Consider the following 23,633-nt stretch of genomic DNA (forward strand, 5'->3'; position numbering starts at 1 on the left):
AAAGTTGAAAAGAGCTTAGTATTACAAATACACATCAAGGAGTCAGTTTACTGGGGTTCTAGTTTGGGTTGTGGCTCTAAAAGCTGTAAAATAGTAGAATCTTTCTTAAGCTCAATTTCTCAGCTTCACCTTTATGTGGATGTCTGTTCTAAATGGCCCTGAAGGTCCTTTGCAGCTCTCAAAGACTCCCTTATGCGGAATGCAATCACAAGCACAGCAAAAAAATAGTAGTCGATTTGCTGCCTGCCACCTTTGGGTGGAGCTCATAGCAATCTGGATCCAATTCAAATTTCTTGCCAGAGAGATAGCTTACTGAAACTCTCATAGCCAGCAGCCAATACAAATGTTTATTCTTCATAATTACAACTTGTACTAACCTTTCTTTAACATACACATTCAGGCATACACCAGAACATGTTTAATTTCAATATCACTACTTTCACATATGTTGACATTTGCAGCCTGATCAGATCTTCTGCGTATGTTTCCCATTGTCACAAGCTCCCATGATTTCAGAAAGTTTGAATATTGATTAGTGAGTAGTTGGCCAACCCCAAGAATATATAGAAATAAAAACCTACTAGCTTTTAATTAAGATTAACCGCAGTTTTGGCCATTCTGCTTTCTAACTGTGCTAACTGGGGAAGTCACTTGACTTCTTTGTGTCACATTTTCTTATCTGTGGAACAAATACATAATTTTCCTCCGTTGAGTGTGGTTGGCGCACATCTAGAATCTCAACATGCAAGTGGATGAACTAAGAGGTTGATCATGAGTTTGAGGCCAACCTGAGCTATAGAGTGAGGTTCAGATCAGCTTGGACTATAGTGAGACCCTCAACACACACACACACACACACACACACACACACACTTTCTCTTTGTTGTTGAGGCAAAAATGTAAATGTTGTCCAGCCCTGGACAAAGCTGGTAAAACTGCTAATTGTTCCATATCTGACAGATACCACTGATGGACACTGTAAAGTAGCCTGTGATGTTGCCAACAAAATGGCTTTGAAGTCCCAACACTGGTGTCAATCTCCACCTATTCCACTTTGTAACCCTGAACAGCTTAGGGAATCCCTCTGAGCTATCCAGTGTGCCTAGTGCCCTCATGAGGAGGGAAACTGGAGACCCCCAGCATCAGGAAAAGAATAGGAAAACTCACAGAATATAGCTGTCTGTAATCCAAATACCAGCCTCCACCCTGCTGGCACCAAGAGTTCAGATTTTCAGAGTCCAGAACTGTGAGAAAATTCCTTCCTATTGTTTTAGCCACCCAACTGGTGACATTTTGTCCATGCTGACTAGTGCAGATAGCATAACTAAATTTCAATGAAATCTGAATAAGATTTTAAAGAGAATCTCTTTCTCCTTCTCATGCTTTCCCTACCCTGATTTTTAAAAATATGTTAATTTTTGAATTATTGTTAGGAGTTTAATTCAAATTGGAGGTAACAGAATCAACACAAGGTGATATCTTTTGCAATGAGACAAACTTAAGCCTATATCTTTTCCTCTAAGTTCTAGGGTGATAATTAACTAGGCCCATCATTGTGATGTTCTCCCCACTGATTTCGGAATGGAAGTAAGATGTTATCATGGTAAGTGGGGTGGTGACTCTTCACTGCCACCTCTGCAGACAGCACACAGAAAATATCTGATTGGCAGAACTAGACATGTGGCACCAGTGTCCAGGCATGGAAGCAAGCATGTTTGAGTATGTGATCGGCTGGCTCATTTCACTCTCATCATAGGAAATGTCATGACTGGAATATCACCTCTCACATCAAGGCTGTTAGCTCTACCAACCTCCGTCTTTCTCCACAGTAAGGCTCCAAAACCAGAATATCTAGTTTTTTCTACCCCCACTTGCTTCCTCCTAATGGGTTCAGTAAAAACCACCCCCATTTCCTCCTCTACTGGGACTGGCCCACTGCAAAACTTTCCCCATCACCATACTTCCTTCCTCCTAAGGCTCCTATAACTACTCCACATCATCTGCCAGAGACCCCTTCCACTGTTCACCTGTTTTCCCTCCCTTTCTTTCTCTCTTCCCTGCACAAAACTTGTACCTAACAAAGGTGAGGACACTCCTGCATCCTATGAAGCAGTCTCCAGTTTCAAAGGAAGAAATGTTTTTCCAAGAGAGAGATACCTTGGAAGGAATTCCTGCTCCATGAGCTAGAGCCTGGATTTCCCCCCAAAATGCTAAAGTTTTGGCAATACTAGAAGCAAGGTAAGTTATAAAATCTTTTTTAACACTGCATATTACTTCTTGATCCTTCCCTCAAAGTACTCAACTATCAGCTATGTGGTATGCACCTTATACTTTTTCTTCTGTCAGATTTTTCTCTTTTTTTCTCCTTGGTAACTTTTCCTTCCCTCATCTATTATTGGTACATCTTTCTCCTTGAGTTTTCCCATTGTCCCACATGTTTTATGACCAAAGACACTAATCACACTTGGCCCTGGACTATCTTTTCACAGATCTGTGTAAAGAGCAGCATTGGAAGGAGCTAATGTCTCCTTCAGAGTGAAGAAACTTAGTGGCTTTACAAAAGACCCATGAATTCAAAGTTTTCCTTTTATACTACCACTAGAAGTGCATATGCTGCTCCAAATATGCCCTGGGGGCAGAGGATTAGGAATCAAGGAATCAATACTTTAAAATGCCATTGCAGGGCTGAGGAGACAGCTCAGTGGGTTAAGTACTTGCTGTGCAGGCATGAGGACCTGATTTCAGATTCGTAGTCCCACAGACGCAACAGTGTGGAGCTGAAATACCAGACTTCCTATAGTGAGATGTGACGCAGAGACAGGAGAATCCCTGGAAGCTTGTGGGCGAGACAGCCTGGTATTCACAACAGCAAACAATCAGAGACCCTGCTTAAACAAGGTAGCATGCAAGGACTGACACCTGAGGTTGTGCTTCACATGTGTGCCATGGGATGCATGCATACATGCACACACACAAAGGGGGGGGGAGAGAGAGAGAGAGGGAGTTTAAAAATGAAAATAAAAATACAGCGCCATTACAATCCTACCATTTGGGAGGCTGAGCCAAGTTAATAGAGAATTCATGGCCAGCCTGGACTCAACAGCAAGTTCTGAGTTAGAAGAGGCTATAGTGAAGCCTTGTCTTGAAAAACAAGTAAAATATCATAATGAAAAAATGACACTACACTGTTTTGTAACCCTAGGATCTTGGCATTCATGAACATGGAGCAGACAGACTAATTAGATTACAAGTCAGTAAGTTTTAGACCTCTCATAGCTTTTTACACTTATTTTATCCCTTGCAACTCATATCCTACTTAACATTTAAGGCTTACTTCATAGTGTGATGACTCATATCTATAATCCCAACAGTTGGGAAGCTGAAGCAGGGGGATTTCCATGACTTTGAGGCCAGCCTGGTCAACATAGTAAGTTCTAGACCAGTCTGGACTACAGAGTGAAACACTCTCAAAAGAAAATACATAAATTAGCTGGGCATGACAGTACATGCCTTTAATCTCAACACTGGAGAGGCAGAGAGAGGAGAATCTCTGTGAGTTGGAGGCCAGTCTGGGCTATAGAGTGAGATGCAGGTCAGCCTGGGCAAGAGAGAGAACCTACCTTGAAAAAAAATTAAATTTAAATGTAAGTGTAAAGTTTGGGCTGGGGAGATGGTTCAATGGTTAAAATGCTCTCCGTCGGAGCCTGACAACTTGAGTTTGAGTCCCTAGTACCCACATAATGTCAGATGCACAAAGTGCTGCATGCATTGGAGTCCGTTTGCAGAGGCTGGAAGTCCTGACCTGCCCACTTTGTCTGTCTGTCTCTCTTCCCTCTCTCTCTGCTTGCAAATGAATAAACAAACAAATAAATTATGTAGATAGATAGATAAATAGATATAGATATAGATATAGATATATACATATATATATATATTGGTTTTTCAAGGTAGGGTCTCACTCTAGCCCAGGCTGACCTGGAATTCACTATGTAGTCTCAGGGTGGCCTCAAACTGATGGTGATCCACCTACCTCTGCCTCCTGAGTGCTGGGATTAAAGACGTGTACCACCACACCTGGCTAATAATTCATATATATATATATTAAAGTTTGCTGAGTATGGTGGCACGTATCTTTAATCCCAGCACTCAGAAGGCTGAGGTAGGAGGATTGCCATCAGTTTGAGGCCAGTCTGGGACCTCAGGTTGAGTTACAGGTCAGCCTGGGCTAAAGTGAGATCCTCCTGTGGAAAAAACAGTAGTTTATGTTAATTGCTTCTCTTGCATAAAGGTGTTGGGCTAGATTTTTTTCCCTAGCTTTAAAATAGATATCATGATGATAATAATAATGGTGATGATAGTATCTACCTTTTTAAATTGCCTTCAAAGTTAAATTAGTTAATATATATATATTCATCAACCATTAATTTGTTATTTTTAATTCATTATTAACAACATATTTTGTATGGATACATCAGGTGTTAGTACCTCCTTTGCCCTTGCCCCTACCCCCATTCCACTGGGGACCCTCTACAGTAAGATTTCAGGTATTTCCCATAGGGTTGTGGGTTATGTGTTGTGGGAGCCTCAGTTTTGGTCGGGAGGCAATGCCTCTGGGCATGATGTCTCAACCTGTGGCTCTTAACATTCATTTTGCCCCCTCTTCCACAAAATTCCTTGAGTCATGGTGTGTTTTAAGCCTACTTCAGTGATGAGCTCTTAGATGCCTCTGGATCTCTGCTTTGGGAAGTGCTGAGTATCCTCAGGGTTTGTCTCCTACACCCTGGCACTGATTGTCAGGTTCACCATGGAAGCATCACCCTTGTTTGTCGTCCTAGCTCCTCTGTGTTTCCAGCTGTGAGTTGGCTGAAGTGCGAGGGATAGTCTCCATCCTCCAGTCTCTCTACCTTCTGAAACACAAAATCAGACTCGCCAACGGACAGTGAAGTCAGCATAGATTAAATGGGATAAGCATTATTAATTTAGGGAGAATTTGATGTATGCAGCAGGCCTTCTTTTAGCCAAAACAGTTATTTTTTTTTAACCTCAAAGCAACTTGGAAATGGCATTGTTAGCAAAGTGTAGACCTGATTCAAATCCTATTTCTATCTCTGTTGAGCATTGTAGCTTTGGGGCAAGTATTAGACTTGTCTAAGCCTCAGTTTCCCCACTGAAAAAAAATGAAGATGGTAGAACTGTGCATAGCACACACTCCAATAACCCCAACACTCAGATTCTTACGAGGCAGAAGGATCAGGATATCAAACATAGCTTGAGCTGCAAGTCGAGAACACAAGAAATGGGGATGATAATCCTCACCATTTGAAGGAAGTTCTAATAGTACACAGGCTGCAATAAAACACATAACACATACTGAATGACCAGACAAGCATGGGGCCACATTACTACTCCACTTCCTGTTTTGTATGCTACTGATGTACAGTTCTTTTAGCAGCCTGTGGTTTCATTGGGACTAAGAACTAGCCACTTCATTTTGGCCTTGATCAAGTACCTAGCACAAATTATTCAGCTATTTAAGTAATTCATTCATGAAAAATCTCATGTTGAGGTCTAGGAAGATGGCTCCATGAATTAAGTGCTTACCACGCAAGCATGAGTACCTCGGCGCAGAACTCCACACCCAGGTAAAATGCCAGACATTGGGACAAATGTCTGTGGTGGTTTGAAACAGATGTCCCCCATAAAATCATGTGTTCTAAATGATTGGTCTCCAGCTGATGGCAATTTTGGAGGTGCAGCCTTGCTGGAGGAGGTGTGCTGTTAGGGGTGGGCTTAGGGGTGTTATGGCCAACTCCCCCTTGCTATAGTTCAACTCTCCTGCTGCTGCTTTCCACATGTGGTGGCAGAGGTAATGTCCAGCCTCTGCTCAATCCATGCTGTCCCCTGCCATCATGAAGGTTCCTATTGAGACTACGAACCAAAGTAAAAGGCTTTCCTTCTATCAGCTCCTTTTGGTAGTTTCAGCAACAAGAAGGTAACCACAAAAGTATAATCAATTCAGCCATGCTACAGGCAAGACAGGAGGCAGAGATAGATAAATATGCTGGAATCTTGGGGGACAGATAACCTGATGAAAGCAGCACAGAACAATGTAAAACCCTGTCTCAAAGGAAGTGGATAGTGAAGAATGACACTCAAAAGTTGTCCTCTGATCTGCATGCATGCCCATGTCATGGCAGGTGAACACATGTACTCACACATATGATCACATCACACACACACACACACTTGCACACATGGAGGCTGGGTTTGGTAGCATATGCCTGTAATCTCAGAACTCCAGAAGCAGAGATTGGAGAATTTCAAGTTTCAGGCCAGCATGGTTTATATAGCTTATTTCAGGCTAGCCAGGGCTACATAGTGAGACCCTGTCTGGAATACACAATCACACACACACACACACACACACACACACACACACACACACACATACACACTGAGGACACATCAAGAACTATTAGTGCTGAATGTAAAAATCAGGAAAACAGCCCTAACATTTAAATTTCAGGTTCCCCCACACCCCCAGGCATAAAGAAGCTGGATTACAGATTTGAATGTGGGGAAGGAACTTGCTTATATAATGTGAACCAGACTGGAAAATTTCTTTTATCAGTTAAAGCTAATGATTGTTGCATTTAATACTTCAAAATAGTCTTTTTTCTCTACTGTTGATTATTGGCTTAACAGCAACAAGATAGCCATGGGAACTTGAAGGTTTACCCCATTGGTGCTCAGTGGAGTTGAACTGGGTGACCTCTTCCATTCTCATTTATTCAAAAATGCTATGCAACTGCAATTTTTCTTATCCAAGCATGAGAATGAACTTTCTTCCTCCAGACAAGGGCTTGAGTGTGGTCAGTGGACTCCACCCCTTGCCAGGTTTTGGCATCTGACACTGGTGTATAAAGTCTCAGCATTGTAAGTGTAGGAAGGGTGGGAGCATTCCAATGACCTCACACTTTCATGCAGTGAATAAGTCTTTCCCAAATAACAGCCATTCTAAAACATTCTGAAACCAGCAAGAAGGGAAGGACAAATTTCAGAAAATCAACAGCTTCACTACCCACTCACTCAGTCATAGGCCTCCATGGCCCTGAGAAAATCATTCTGCTAAACCATAGCTTCAGATACTCTCACATTATGCAAGATGCATTGCCATCTTCTCAGAGGTGTCTGGAAAGACAGAAACATAACCATAATTATAATCATATTTGCAACCAGAAATATGAACATAGATACATCAAAGGTTTTTTTTTTTTTTTTTTTCACACCACTCTCTATTAGAGATAGCAGCAGCCTTACATATTGCCTGTATTTTTTCTTGCTGGGATCCTACTGACAATATAATTTTCTTTCTGTGTTTATTTTTTATTAGCTCAATCAACACAAAACATAAGCAACAGGAGACACAAAGCTCATTTTACACATGAAAGTTAATGATAACAGCTATCCAGGGAGCCACTGTCTTTCTAAAGTCTCATGACCCAAAGAACTATAAAAAATGGTCTGATGGTGAGGACCTTTATTTTTTCCTCCATCCTACAAATCGTCCTCATAAAAATATTCTAGATTATATTTCCAAACAAAACCAATTTCTTCAATAACTTTGGTATGGAGAGACTCAACTATTATCTGCATAAAACTGAATCATGTTTATTAGATGTTTAAGAAAGCATTGGCTACCAATGTCATAGCACATTTTCTGGATTTCCAACAGATCTCAGGGTCAGAAGTTGTCTTTCAGCCAGGCATGGTGGCATATGCCAGAAGGCTGAGGCAAAAGGATCACAAGTTTCTGGCCTGTCTGGGCTATAGACTTTGTCTCAAAAACAAAAACAAAATCTCTAACTTCAATGGCCATATATAGCTATATACTGGGCACATATAACTGACTAATTATATGTGGCAAGGAGCTTCATGCAGTTGCCAGCTGGTATTTGTTTTCAAATATTATAAAGGAAACAATAACTTGTATTTTGGTCATATTCGAGCCTTGACCTCTTGTCCTGCTCCACTCCCACCGATCCCTTCTTGACCTCTTCTACTTTCATGCCAGCTCTTTTCTTTGCTTTGCTTTGCTTTTGTGATAAACTGAGAGGGAACTGGATATGTAGCTTTATTATTAGGTAGTCAGTTAGGAGAAGGCTCTCAACAGTGGAATCACTCCAGAGGATGTCACACTGCCCGTCTGCTGCAGCAGACCTGGAATTCAGTGTCTGTTCCACTCTCACCAGTCATCAATCTCTCTCTCTCTCTCTCTCTCTCTCTCTCTCTCTGTCTCTCTCTCTCCCCGTCATCTTACCAGGTATACTTGGACTTCTTCTCTAAGTGCAGGCCAATTGGCTCTCCCTCCATACCCAGATGTGCCAACCTCATCCAGAGACAGCACCCTGACTCCAAATAAATAGGCACTTGGGAGAGTAGGGGGCACCTTCTCTATCCTTTTCCAGCTCCTTGGCTACTCATCTCTCCAAGTCTGAGTCTCAGGGCTCCCAATACCACCAGTAGGACCATATGCTGCAGCTGCCAGAATGGGAAAAGATGTTCTTTTACTATTGTTATGGCCCTTTAATATTGTAAAGGATAAGCATTTTTAGAAAAATCCTTTTTCATGCCATCCCCCAAGGCCCATGTTCAACTCCCCACATGAGCTCTCAGACAACATGAGTGCATCGATTTTCTTGAAACAGAATCTTTCACTGAATCTGGAGCTCACTTTTTATTTTTATTTATTTTATTTATTTATTTTAGTTAGACTGTCTACTCAGTGAGCTCAAGATCCACCTGTCTCAACACTGGGTTTAGAAGCATGCATGGCCATGCCTGGATTTTTTTTTTATACATGAGTACTTGGTATCAAATGCAAGTCTTGATTTTTATGCAGCATGTGCTATTATCCACTGAGCCATCTCCCTAGCCCAACATTTTATTTGCTAAAGGTCTCACTGAGTCACCCAGGCTAGCCTTGAACTCTCTCTGCCCTAGATAAGCCTTGAATTTGATAGCTTCCTACACCAGCCTGCAGAGTAGCTGAGATTGCAAGAGTATATCATCAGGTCCTGCTCTGAGTTTCATTTTAAAAGTAACAATTTGTCTATTCATAAGTGATATTGTCTTCTTTATACCTATACTTTTCTCCAGGCACTAGAGTACTCAATGCCAACAACCTTATGCTTAACTATCAGATTGCCTGTCTGTATTTATGTTGCATCCTGAGTTTGGTCCTCTGTGAATTCTCTTGTGGGGTAGTGCAAACATGTGGATAATGTCTCATGCCATACAGATAATGGCAACGACAGTGATGACCAATTGCATGTGGATCAGATACTACCCCAGAGTTAATGGCATTTCTGATAAGGAGTGTATATTTTTTAACTTTATTTTTATTTATTTATTTGATAGAGAGAGAAAGAAGCAGAGAGAGAATGGGCACGCCAGGGTATCCAACCGTTACAAACGAACTCCAGATGTGTGTGTGTGTGTGTGGGGGGGTTGATGCACGTGTCCTATACATACATGGCTAGAGGCCTTGAAGGATGTCAGTTGTCCTCCTCTATCACTCTTCTGCCTCATTTCTTTGAGAGAGGTGAAAGGAGCAGAATGAATTGAAAGATTGGAAGCCATGTGGAGCCACCTGATGGACTCATTTCTGACCATTCTGTGGCGATCACTAGAAAAAACTGCAAATTATAATAAAGTTATAATAGCCTATTACTAATATAAGTTTTAGATTCATAATTACCATCTGGATACTATTATAAAAGAAACAATGAAATTGGAAACTCACATTAAACTGATTTACAGTTCTCACCACATAAAGGTAAAACCTATAATAAATTAGTAACATTTTATCACTGTATTAGCTTTACAGTACTGTACCAAAAATATTTGATTAAGGAAGCATTACAACTTGAGATGGAAGAAGACTTCTTTTGGCTCAGTTTTGGAGATTTCAGTCCATGCTCACTTAACTCATTGCTGTTGCCTCTCCCCTTCCCCCAAACCTGGGTAATACAATGCCCTTTTAGAATTTCTTCTTTTTCTTCTTTCCCCTCCCCACCACCATTTACCAAACACACACATTTATTGGTCTATCCAAACTGATTTTTGCTTCATTCTCTGAAAAAACCCTGCCTTGAATTAGCACATGCAGTCCCTTTACCTTACATATTTAAAATCCCTTTGAAAAAATAATTAAAAATAAATAAAATCCCTTTTAGCAATTACAGATTGCTTAGCCCTTACAATTCCAGTCAGGCTTACTTTTGAGGGGCCCTGATCAGCAAGCATTGTGATGGAGATGTCTCGCCTCTGGTTGCGATAGTACCACGTTTTTAAGTCCTAAGGTTGATTGCTCTCCTGTGTTAGACTTTAAGAAAGCTGCAATGCTTGCCCTTCTCTACAGCTATGCCAGGCACCTCCAGATATTCCCATGCATGTGAATTGTCACTGGTAAGCCTTACTGCCCCAGGGCTTAGAGAATGAATGAGTGAGACCTCCTCCTAGACACCTTCTGTGGTCCTAGGTGGAGATGACATTCCAAGCCTCACTTCTGCCAGAGTTCAACAGATGGTTCAGATGACCTGATCATTGATTATGTAGGCTTGGATCAAACCTCACATCCTGCATGCCTCTCCCTCACATTGTAAGATCACCCCAGATTCTTCTTGTAAAGCCTTAAAACCATCACCTTCCCTTTACTATGAGTTCCAAAGCTTCCTTCCTTCTGCTTTGGATCTAGCCTGAAATAAAAATCTTGAGACCAAGAAACAGTTCATCTCTGGGTCCTGAATTATATTTTATTTTATTTTATTTTATTTTATTTTATTTTATTTTATTTTATTTTATTTTATTTTATTTTATTTTATTTTATTTATCAGAGAAAGGAGAGAGAGAGAGCAAGAGAGAGAGAGAAAATGGGCACACCAGGGCCTCCATCCACCACAAACAAACTCCAGACGCATTTGCCCCCTTGTGCATCTGGCTAACGTGGTTCCTGGGGAATTGAACCTGGGTACTTTGGCCTTGCAGGCAAACGCCTTAACCGCTAAGCCATACCTCCAGCCCCAGGTCCTAAATTCTTTTCTTTTCTTTTATTTATTTATTTATTTTTGGTTTTTCAAGGTAGGGTCTCACTCTAGCTCAGGCTGACCTGGAATTCAGTATGTAGTCTCAGGGTGGCCTTGAACTCATGGCAATCCTCCTACCTCTGCCTCCCGAGTGCTGAGCGCTGGGATTAAAGGCATAGACCATCTTGCCTGGCCCCCTGGGGTCCTAAGGGATTACAGCGTAGGCCACCATGCCTGGTCCCTGGGGTCCTAAATTCTTGAACCTTAAACTTATATCCTTGTCTATTTCTCTTATGAGATTTGTAGTTCCTTGATAAAATAAACCATGTTTAAATTAACATGCAATAACTAGAACCTACTACAATACTTTGAATCAAATAAGTCATTATTAAATATTTGTGAAGGTTAAAAAATTTATAAAAGAACCAATGTGAACTGGGGGTATATTCCAGTGGTAGAGTATCTGTTTAGCATGAGCAAGGCCTCAGGTTTGTAATTTTTTTTAAATAAGGAAAGTTTTATTTTATTTTATTTATTTATTTATTTATTTTGGTTTTTTGAAGTAGGGTCTCATTCTAGCTCAGGCTGACCTGGAATTCACTAAACAGTCTCAGAGTGGCCTTGAACACTCAGCAATCCTCCTGCTTCTGCCTCTCAAGTGCTGGGAGTAAAGGTGTGCAACACCATGCCTGGCTTAAGAAAGCTTTCTATTAAAACACTTTATTTTTTACTATTGCAGGTAAATGTCAGATGCTTGCACCACTTTTTGCAACTGGCATTACCTGGGTGCTGAGTGATAAAACAGGGACTGTCAGGTTTTTCAAGCAAGCACCTTTAACTGCTGAGCCATATCCCCAGCCCCTAAGAAAACTTTTTATGTTCACTTCAATGTACAAAAGTTTGAAAGATACAGAGAATATTAGTGTCATCTCTGTACAAGGATGACATGCAAATAATCTTTTAAGTTTTTTATTTTATTTATTTATTTCAGAGAGAGAATGGGAATGCCAGGGCCTCCAGCCACTGAAACCAAACTCCATGCGCATGTGCCACCTCCACCTGGTGCATCTGGTTTAGGTGGGTCCTGAGGAATTGAAGAGAGATCCTTTAGTTTGCAGACAAGCACCTTAACTGCTAAGCCGTCTCTCCAGCCCCAACATGCAAATAATTTTAAGCAGAATAAGACAAATCCAGAAATACAAATATACAGGTTTTAAAATTACATGTGTGTGTGTACATATGTGTGTTTGTAGGTGACAAAACTAGGAAAGGGATCATAAAAGGAAGGAAGAAATCTTAAGAGTAGTGGGAAAGAGGGAGGCTAATAGAATACATGTAATAGGAAAGCAGCAAGGAACATAACTGGTGGTAGAAAGACTACCATATGGAACTGGAAAGGGAAATGGAGAGGGGTCAAAGGAGTAGAGGAATTAATGAGAACAAAGTACGATGACATATGTTTATATGCATATAAAGATGTCATGATAAAACCTATTACTTTGTTGTCTAACCTAAAAATCAATCATAAAAATTACACTTTAAAATTTTGAGATAGAATCTCATCTGTTCCATGCTATTCTTTAAATTGCTGTGGAGTACATGATAGTACTTGAAGTTTTGATCTTCTAGCCTTCACCTTCTGGTGCTGTGATTATAGGCATGCACTTCCACATATAGTTTTTAGGGTGCTGGGAATCAAATCCAGGGCTTTATAAATGCTAAGTAAGCACTCTATCATTGAGCTACACCCCCAACAAAAAAAAAAAACAAAAACGTTCTATCTTAGAAAATAAGCCTATAAATCTGTTAGGATTCACTTCTTAGCATTTTGGCTGAGATCACATGTAGTATCTGTTTTTATCAGTTTAGACTAGAGAAAACTTTTTTAGCAATACTGGGATTATGTTAACATTGTCTTTCGGTGGAAATTGAGTGAAGAACACAGGAACCCTTGGCTCTATTTTGGTAAATTCTTGTGAGCCTTCAACAATATCAGTATAGAAATACTTTTAAATATGTCTAAACAAAATAATAACTTCATGTAACATTAATTTCCCATTAATCATTCAAAAATCAGCATGGTTTTAAAAAATTAAAATCAATTGTTCTACCCTCTCCAGTGTCTTGTGGTTCAGGTGTTTCCCTGGAGAGGGTAGAATCAAGTCTAACCTAAATCTTCTACATCTTCCCTCCCTCCCTCTCCCTCTCGCTCTCCCTCTCCCTCTCCATCCCCCCCTCTCCTTTCTAACTCTTGTATATTAGTTATCTTTTTCCTCATTTTCTTAGTGGACACTGACCTGTAACTCCCAGTACCAGCATTGGGCTACCATCCACAATGAGCTTTTGATCAGAGAAACTTACAAGTTGTCCTAAAAGAATGACAGATTTCTGTCAGAGTACTTGATGACCCACCAAAAGTTAGTGGTAAGACCCTATTGCTGAAGACACCATATGCAGCTGACACATAAAATGGAACGGTAAGGCTGGAAGCCAAGAGAGAGTCAGTCCCCAGACAGGCAGCGTGTCTAGTGCCAGAAGGTGCTACATGGGCAACTGGGTGAAATGACCAATATCTGTCCAAGCAACTCATGGTCTAACCTACTTAGCAACAAGTAACCTGTTGTGATGCCCACACAAATGCAATAGTGGCACACAACCATGGTGGGGAACCAACTGCTCTTGATTTGGCTAACTGATCCCCTCAGTGGTATGGGACCCACAGCTGGAGCTGGGAAACAAGTCAGAACCATATCCAAACATAAGCCCACTCTCCAATGTCAAGCTACCATTAATCATGGGCTACAAGAGGGCCTACATCTATTAAACTCTCTATAAAAAAGTAAGGGTTATCTCATTTGTCCTGGTGCTAACTTACTCTCTGTTGGAGAATCTGCTTCTCTTTTTCAGGTAGATGCAGATCCTAAGGAGAGAGCCACCCCATCATACCTCAAAAGGGCCCCAGCTGAAACTAAGGAAAATTGGTGAAACAAGCAAGGATGCTGTTTTCCTGATGAACCGGATACCAGCACATGGGGGAAGGAGACAAACACAGAGAAAAATCAACTCCTACCAAATCAGAGAGCCAGAGCCCCAACACCTCATCACTGAAACGGACCAAAAATGAACTCAACATGGCTCAAGGAAATTTTGTGGAAGAGGGGGTGGAAAGAATGTCAGAGCCACATGTTGGGTCATGATATGCAGAGACATTCATTGTACCAATAACTGTGGGCTAACTCCACAATGCACAACCCATATACCTCAACAAGGAGGGGCCAATGGGGAGGGGGTAGGTCACGGATGAGCCTAATAATGGTACCAAACTGCCTGTATTTGCTGAATAGAACACTAATTAATAAAAAATAAAAATAAATAAAATCAGTTGTTCTATTTTCTCTTAAAGAATAGGTCACATCTTCCAAGAGTCTCTTGAAAAATTTAGAAGGTAATTATTCATTGTCACATACATTTTCCCCTCTGTCTGTCATCCCAAGACATTTGTGAAAGTTTTTTTTTTTTTTTTTTTTTTTTTGCATAAAGATAGTTGCGTATGATGGTGCAACTTTGTAACCCCAACACTTGAGAAGTAGAAGCAGGAGAACCAAGAGTCAAAGTCCAGCCTCAGATCCAAAGTGACTTCAAGGTCAGCCTGGTCAACATAGGACATATTGCCTCAAAAAATGAAATGCCTATGATATACAGTTTTTTTTTAATTTTTTTAATTGTTTATTTATTTATTTGAGAGCAACAGACAGAGAGAGAAAGAGGCAAACAGACAGAGAGAGAGAATGGGCGCACCAGGGCCTCCAGCCACTGCAAACAAACTCCAGATGTGTTGCGCCCCCTTGTGCATCTGGCTAACGTGGGTCCTGGGTAGTTGAGCCTCGAACCAGGGTCCTTAGGCTTCATAGGCAAGCACTTAACCGCTAAGCCATCTCTCCAGCCCTGATATACAGTTTTATCTTTTATCACCTGACAACAAGACTCAGGCTTGAAAAATATATTCACACTAACAGCAAACTGTTCACAGCCACTTTAGCTTCCATGATGTCTGAAAGGATGAGATATCTGTCCATTCTCCATTTATCTCCCAAATACCCAGCCAAGGTATACCCCAGGCCCCTGCCAAAACTTCACTCTCCACTTACAAATGGTCTTATTAAAACAATACAGAAAACATTATCACTTCTTAGAGTGGAAGCACCAGGTCAGGTTGCATTCCAACATCGATATGGACTTCTCTTTCCTTTGCAAGACACCTCAACAGGAGAATAACCATGCCTAGCAATGTAGAAGTCATCCCTGATCTTGGCAGTAATGAGACTGTACAGTGAGAGCACAGTCCTCCCTCTTCATGCAACACTTACTGTTTCCAGATGCCCTGCCTGGTTCCCTCACCCTCTCAGCACACATAGAAAAGCCATGTTGCTGTCCCTCCTGCATGCTCTAATATCAACATTCACTTTCTTCTCTTGTAGGATCTGTGGCATTTGGGTTGTAGCTACTGGTTTACCTGTCTTCCCCCTTTGGTTGTGATTATCCTACTCAAGGGTAGGAAGTAAACATATTCCCAGTGAACTTCAATTAGGAAAGATTGGTGGAGAAAAAAAGTAGTGTGGCCATATGTGGGATTCAAAGGACCAGTCTTTTCTTAAGTACAATTCTTTCTAAGGTCATACATTTTTTTGTTGTTGTTGTTGTTGAAGTTTTGTTGTCCACTGAACTGAAGTGAAATGTTTAGGCTAGGGTCGTAGCTCAGTTTGTAGTGTGCTTAGCTAGCATGCATGAAACCCTCAGCACAATCCCCAATGACACATAAACTATCTATGATATCACAGACCTATAATCCCAGCATTCAGGAAGTAGAAGCAAGAGGATAAGAAATGTTATCCTTAGCTACATAGTGAATTCAAAGCCAGCCTTGTTTAAATGAGATCTTGTCTCAAAAAAAAACCTCTTTTTTTAAATTAAAAAATTCATAAAGTTAACCAATTTTGTGGTCAATATCAAATCTAAAGTACACATTTGACTGCTTAAATGTTTAGCTAACTCAACATTTATAAATCATAATAACCTTGGGAGGCTTTAAAAACCCTTTATTGCTGGGCATGGTGGTGCATGCCTTTAATCCCAGCACTCACGACACAGAGATAGTAGGATCACTATGAGTTTGAGGCCACCCTGAGACTCTATAGTGAATTCCAGGTCACCCTGGGCTAGAGTGAGACTCTACCTTGAAAAAAAAAAAAGAGAGAGAGAGAGAGAGAGAGAGAGAGAGAGAAACAGAAAATAAACTTTTATTATTTCCCAAGAAGATTATTTATCTATAGGTCATGTACAATAAATTTACCATGATGACTATGGAGAGTATTCTTTGTTTGGTTTTGAAATAAGGCAGAGGGGCAGAATACTAGTGATGGAATGGTCTAATGCTGGACAAGTAGGGGATGGAGAAGAAGAGGGAGGAAGGTTAATAAAAATTTATGATGTTGGGCTGGAGAGATTGCCTAGTGGTTAAAATGCTGGCTCACAAAGCCTAAGGACCCAGGTTTAATTTCCCAGGACCCACATAAGCTAGATGCACAAGGTAGTGCATGCATCTGGAGTTGTTTTGCAGTGTCTGGAAGCCCTTGCATGCACATTTTCTTTCTCTCTAGCTTCCCCCACTACATGAATTAAATTAAAAATGTAATGTTTATGATGTTATGAATAAGCCATATGGAAACCTACTTCTTCACTGGTTAATAACACATATTAAAAAAAAATAACCAAAGATCTTTTGAGCAGAAGTATTCTGCATAGGTGGATAATGGTGCACCCAGAAGCCATAGATTGTTATTAGAAAAATTTCAGTGGCAGGGCTGGGATACCTTTTAGTGAGTTGTTGGCCAGGGAGACCCTGATCTCCTCAGAACATTATAAGTTATTGCCAAGGCTCTTGGTTGCCCTCCAGAACTACATGGTAAGACTCTATTTCTTGGACCTCAGTCACTGAGAAACCAAGCTGGAGCTGAACTAGAAGTCTCCTCCTGTCAATTTGCTGCTATAATGCTGGAAAGGGCTATGTAGCATGCAGCAGTTTTAGGGAGAAAAGTCATCAATGGTATGAACCAAGCAGTGGACCCTGAACGACTTATAGCTGACCACCTGAGGCCAAATGTGCCAACTAATGCAATGGTGGCATGTATGTTATGGGGGAACCCAACTGCTCTCTAATTAGATTAACTGCTGTACATGAGAAAACTCCTACATGGTACTTAAAATCTCATCAAAAGCCTATGGCTTAGGAGGTCATAAGCCCTAGGAAGGACACTATACTTTTGTCTGGCTAAGTGCATATATTATGCTCACCAAACTATCCTCTAAGCACTTATGTTTATGGCCATATATTTATTAATGCTACTCTCACTATTGGTTAGAGAAGCACCTCTTTTTAGATGTCAGTAACTACTAGGATGACTCTTTGTGCGGAGAAGTGATAGTGGAGTGTTTTGAACTAAGTGAGACATCTCTATCACACCCTCCAAGACTCATGGACCACTGTAGAAAAGGTGGCAAAAAGAATGTAAAAGCCAAAAGAAAAGTAGAACTTCTTACAGTGGTGCCTTCTAGACTCACAGTGGCCTTGATATTCATGCCCTCACAGTGGCTGCCACTATCTACATAAGACCTACATAATAGGAGAAAACATGATGACATCAAAGTAGAAGAGAGACTAAATGGAAAGACAATGGGATTCAGTGGAGGGCAGATTTGGGAGAGAGAAAAGGAGGGTAGTGGGAGGAGATTATGACCAAAGTACATTGCCTGTATTTATTGAAGTTGTTATTAAAACGTTCAAAAAGAAAAGGGTCTGACTGTGTATCTTTGACTGGTCTTCAGCTCATCATTCAGCCCAGGCTGGCATTGAACTTGTGGCAACCTACCCGAGACTTTGAACAATTAGTCGGCATTTTTCTACCTGGGATGATTTCATTGCTCCATGCAGAATAGATAACACTTCGGGTGCTATTTGGAATCTAAGATTTCCTAAGCTAGGCATACCTTCCATCCCAGGCCCACTCTTTATCTGCCACTTTAAGACAAAAGCTGCTTATGTGAGGTTTACCTACATAGAACAGATGTTCCAGTTGGCTTTACATAAACAAGCAATTCCCCCAAATCAAGATGTGCTCCCACGTGTACATTTAATTAATATGGCAGTTAATTAACAAATGTTTATTGAAGAGCAGGCACTATGCCAAAGTACTGAAGATATAACAGTGAAGGAAACAGATGAGACCCCTGCCTTCAAGGAGCTCACAAATTCAAGGAGTATGACTGCACTGATTGATGATAAACACACAAATGCCATTAAGAAATATCTGAGGTCATAGACAAAGGATTTCCTGCCTAGAGGAAATAACATTTAGGTCTTTGCTTTATTGAGTTACTGGTTCAGAGCCAGGGAAAGCACTAGTCTTGAGGATTATTATTGCAAAGACTTTAGTGTAATTAGGTAAACCAAGTGCTATTAACTCTGAGCTACAGGGATATGGCACTAGAGACACTCTTTGAAAAGGCATGGGCAGTTGTGGGATTTTTGCCCTTGGCCTGCAATGGGATTTAACATAGAACCATATTATTGGGTGTAGAAGGTACTCTCCCCTCTCCCCTCCCCCATTTTTTCCCTAAGGAGTAATATGAGTTAATGTATATAATGAAGTTGAAACTTCACTAGTTGAAAAGAAATTAGGTCACATTTATTTTTCCATGTCAGCCCGACCTAAGTAACTCATTAGTGGTCAGGTTCCATCAGAAGTAGATACAAAACATGTGTGAGAATTTACTGTGGAACTAGCTTTCTTACAAAATCCCACTACCTGCTGGTACTGGCTGCACAAGTTTTTGCTTATTTGTACACTAAATATGCTATTATTTATGCAATATTTTATTCAAATCAATTCACTTTTTTACTTAAAAAAGAAAATTTGGCCAGGCCTGGTGGTGCATACCTTTATTCCCAAAACTTGGGAGGCAGAGGTAGGAGGATTACTGTGAGTTTGAGGCCACCCTGAGACCACATAGTGAATTCCAGGTCAGCCCGGGATAGAGCAAAATGCTACCTTGATAAACCCACCCCCCCCCCCCAGAAAAAAAAAGAAAGTAAAAGAAAATTTAATGTAATTAGGAATAGAAAAAAAATCATTCCTCTAAATAACATGCCACAAAAACCAATACAGCAAATTAGACCATACTTATATGCTAGCTGTTATTACCTGATGAAGGCTTTGCTTTGCTGAGAAGTGGTCTTTCTTTAAAAAAAAAAAGAGTAGATAGATGACAGATAATAGATAGATAGACATAAAGACTGACTCTCTACTATTAAAGGGTTTCAGAGATAGTCTTGTAGAAGAATGAAGTATCGTCCTTGAGGTCATTATTATAACCACTTCTGCTATTCAGTGCTGTTTCTACATCCATGCATAAACTAAATAATCTCTTTACGAATATAAAATATATACTTTGGACATACTTTACTCAATTGATTTTGAGAATGCCATGGACTCTGGGAAAGAGGGGAGAGATGCTGTTTGAAGCTCATGGGCAAGTTATATACCCAAAGTCAGACAGTACTTCCCATTCCCCAAGGCCTTGGCTAGACTTTACATTTGGTTTTACATTTTACATTTGGTTTTTGTCAACCCCCTGTTGAAGGCAACCCACTCTCCTTTGTCCCAGAAAAGTCCCTTTGACAACACAGAACACTACAGGGAAGAAGAAGAAACAAAAGACTGAAGTTATATTTCTCCAGTGATCCCAGACAAATGAAGGAAAATCTTAGCAGTACAGATCTGTGTTGGGGTCGCATCACACCTGACATAAAGGCATGTGAACACACTTTTGTGGAGGTAAACACTAAACTGTGATGGCATGTTTCACTTCTCTTGTAGATGTTTGGAATCCTATAAATAGGACTATTTATCATCTTTTGCGCCATCTATGTCCTGTGAGAATTATTTTATGTGATTTAGACACATTTCCAGTCCTACATTTACCACGAGACACACACTGAAGGAGATAAACGCTGAGCAGTCACCCGGGTCTCAGTGAGGCTGAGCAAAGTTAGGGCGCTTCATGGTTGTGTCCTCAGGATGCCTGTCATCTGCCGGCTCGGTTTTTTTTTCAGTATTATCCTTTCTGGCTTTGTTCTAGCAAGAGATTCATTTTAATTTAATCTAACTAAAAAATAATGGTCCTTTTAAACCTTTTTAATTGTTTATGAAAGACCATTTAGTTCTGGATGTTATTGTTTGCTTTAATCTTTGATTAAGACTATGCCTAGAATTTCTATGATTTCAGAAAGAGACCTCCCTCTTGTGGTAAGAGCTGTTTCTGCAGCCAATGAGTTCCCACATGTTTAGTCTTAGAAACTTGTATTTTATAGAAGAGTGGCTGGACTCTAGAGAAAACACATAACTTACCCATGTTTACATCTGGCTACTGCCCAGCCCATACTCACTATAAAGATCTTCTGTGCCCAAATGAGAGCTTTTCCTCCACATGGTAGAAGGTTCAGGAATGTCCTTACTGTTGTGTTTCCTCTCTCCAACATTCCACTTTCTGCTGACATTTTCTGAACAACATTCTCCACATGGAAATGTTTCTTGGTGTGTTTTTCACTTCACCATTTCCAAGAGCTGGACAAGCATTTGCTTCATATGTTTGGAAACAGCCACCTTTTGTCATCTCTAGGATGATGCTTGCTATCCAATTCTCTTTCATTTGGCTTCTGTGACAAGCAGGGCAATAAGAAAAGCACTGAAGTATATTAGGTGACATTAGCACAGGTTGGCACAGGTCTGAGTCAGTTTTGGAAACTGAAATTTCCAAAGTCCTATGTTTCTTGACAATAAATTGTTTCATAGACTTATAGTAAAGTAACATAAATGGTGATAGTTATTAAAGAAGGAGAAAATCACTCCAGAGAATGGAGATAGGTCACTGAGTTGGAAAAGATACCCCAAAAGCCCCAAGCCATAGCTTCATAGCTTTTTATAAATAGATCATTTACATAACACCCATCTCTCCTGCATTTATATATCATGATCCCTCTCCCGCCCAGCATGCTCAAGTTTCACATGTAGCCAGTATTGCAAAGGTTTCCCATTTTCACTTGCCATCACCTCATTTTGTATGTTGATCTTGTAGCACTATCCAAGCCTTTATCCTCCTGACATGGGAGGATTAAGAAAAATGAATCCCAACCTGCTTTGCGGAGGATAAAAAATATAATTACTACAAGTATGATAGCATTCCATTGAGCTACTAACAGGAAGGTGTTTGCTGTATCAGTAGCACCAATATCACCTGGGGATTCCTAAAAATACAGAAACATCTTGTGAAGTACACTTGGGGCTGGGGTTGTAACTGAACTCAGTGATAGAGCTTTTGCCCAAAAGGTGAAAAAATTCCTGAGGTTCTGTCCTAGCATCCCTCCCCTGCCCTGACAATAAAAGTACACTTTGATTTTGGAGTCCTAAATTTCTCACAAACTCTTAGGTGACATCAGTGTTGCTGGGTTACATCTCACACTTAGACTAGTCTACAGTAAATTGCCTAACCCAAAACTGGGCTTGGGTGCGGTGTGCATGCCTGTAATCACAGCACTTGGGAGGTGGAGGGCAGGAGTATCAGGAATTCAAAGTCATCTTCAGATACCTAGAAAGTGCAAGGCCAGCATGAGCTACATAACACCCTGTCTCAAAAATAAATGAGTGAAAAAGGTACCATCCCAAGTTGTAAAGCACAACTACCAATTCTGTTTGTTCTGTGACTGAGTACATCCTGAAAGTTATTCATCAAAGGAAATGATAAGCTCTTAGATTTCATACATGTGGGAAGAGAGACATTACCAACCTAGCCAAGTAAAGTATACTCTGCTCCAGGTAGATCTTAGTCATCAACGAGTAATGTAGAAGACATTAATGTTTGGATTCTGTAATATATCTCTTCCCTGCCCATGCATCATACCATCAAGTCTATCACATAACCTCTGACACACACGGTAGGCTGCTGCTTAGAGTAAGATCAAAGCCCAACAGATTTACACTCCTACTTCCTACTATCTCCTGTAGATAAATGCATAGGTTGCCCTGACCCCTGAAGACCTATTCTCAAAAAGCTTACAAGACAGACTTCCATTAGTCTCTGCTGGTATCAGTCATGAAGCAGAGAAAATTCAGGAAGTGAGGCAGTTGAGAAGAGAAAACGTCATCGTTGATAGCCACTGAAGGGATAATATGTTGAGAATTCCAAACACTGCTAAAATAATAAATACTATTAACACATGATTCTGGTGACATCTGGAGAAGTAACCCTTGTGATTATTTGCAATTATCTTTGCTGATTTGTAGTATGTGCATAGGTAAATGTTGCTCCTACTTACAATGTTTTGAAGGCATTTATTATGGGTCATTGCCTGAGTTTTACATCTGTGATGGCTACAAGAATTTTTAAAACAGCACACACAGTCTAACTTGATTTTCAACAAAGCAAATTCAGGAGTGTTTTGGCTCTTCCTGAAAAAGGCAAGTGAGGTAGCATTAGAGCTAAGCAAGCATTTCAGAAAAGCCTGAAAATGACCCTAGATCAGAAGCTGTAGAAAATGGCTTCTCTCTGAAAAGCTGAGGCACCATGGCCACACAGAACAGCCACAAGGAGAATTGACCAGTCATGCAACTGCAACCAGAGCTCAACTGATCCCAGGGAAAGCTCTCACAAAAATGCTTCAAAGGTGTCCTATATGGAGGTGAGGGTGCTAAGCATCATTTCCATGGAGCCATTGGCTGTGGAGCACCCTTAGGACACAAGAACAACCTTGAGTGAGGTGACTTCCTTGGACCTAGGCAACACTCGAGAGGGACTGAAGTCTGTAAGGAGCCTACATTCTTCAATCATTCTTGGAAAGGAAGTTTAGAGAATGACTGCCTTGGTCATAAAAAGGTGGAGGGGCAGCACCTGGATAGCACACCTCCATATCCACTGTAGTAGCCTATTATACAACTGACTTGCTCCTTTCTTAATACTAATAACATCTTTCTGTGCTTGAGGCTACTGTCTTACAGCATCTGAAATATTTGTCTAGCAAAGTAGAATCATGTGAAGTGAATATAAAGATTCTTCTACTCCATTTCTACTTGCAGTGCTATGTACAGTCAGGGCTGCACTATCTAGGCCTGTTGTATTACTCTTAAGTCTGAAGAGCAATAACATCCCTTAACATGTGAAGTGTTTTAGAATTCCACTTGGTTAGCATGGGACAAGTCAAGTGTAAGCTTCAGCCACCACTGTTCCAAAGGGATTAATTAGAGAAGGCTAAGATGGGTGGGGCATGAAGGAGCCAACATAAACATGCCCACCATCACCTCTGCCATTCAGCCATCTCCCTGGACTTTGCAAATGAAGTTTATTGGTTAAATTCTAAACATCTGAAGCTCATGTTTTGTTTTTCTTCCTTCCTTAAGTTGCTTCTATCAGGTATTTTGTCAGAGCAGTGAGAAAGTA

General features: G+C 40.6%; 1 pseudogene; it reads left to right on the forward strand.

Moving 5' to 3' along the window:
* Positions 1 to 11,965: 11,965 nt before the first annotated feature.
* Positions 11,966 to 12,058, forward strand: LOC123458364 (annotated as a pseudogene).
* Positions 12,059 to 23,633: the final 11,575 nt, after the last annotated feature.

Source organism: Jaculus jaculus, chromosome 1 (assembly GCF_020740685.1).
Source record: "Jaculus jaculus isolate mJacJac1 chromosome 1, mJacJac1.mat.Y.cur, whole genome shotgun sequence".
Taxonomy (NCBI): Eukaryota; Metazoa; Chordata; class Mammalia; order Rodentia; family Dipodidae; genus Jaculus; species Jaculus jaculus.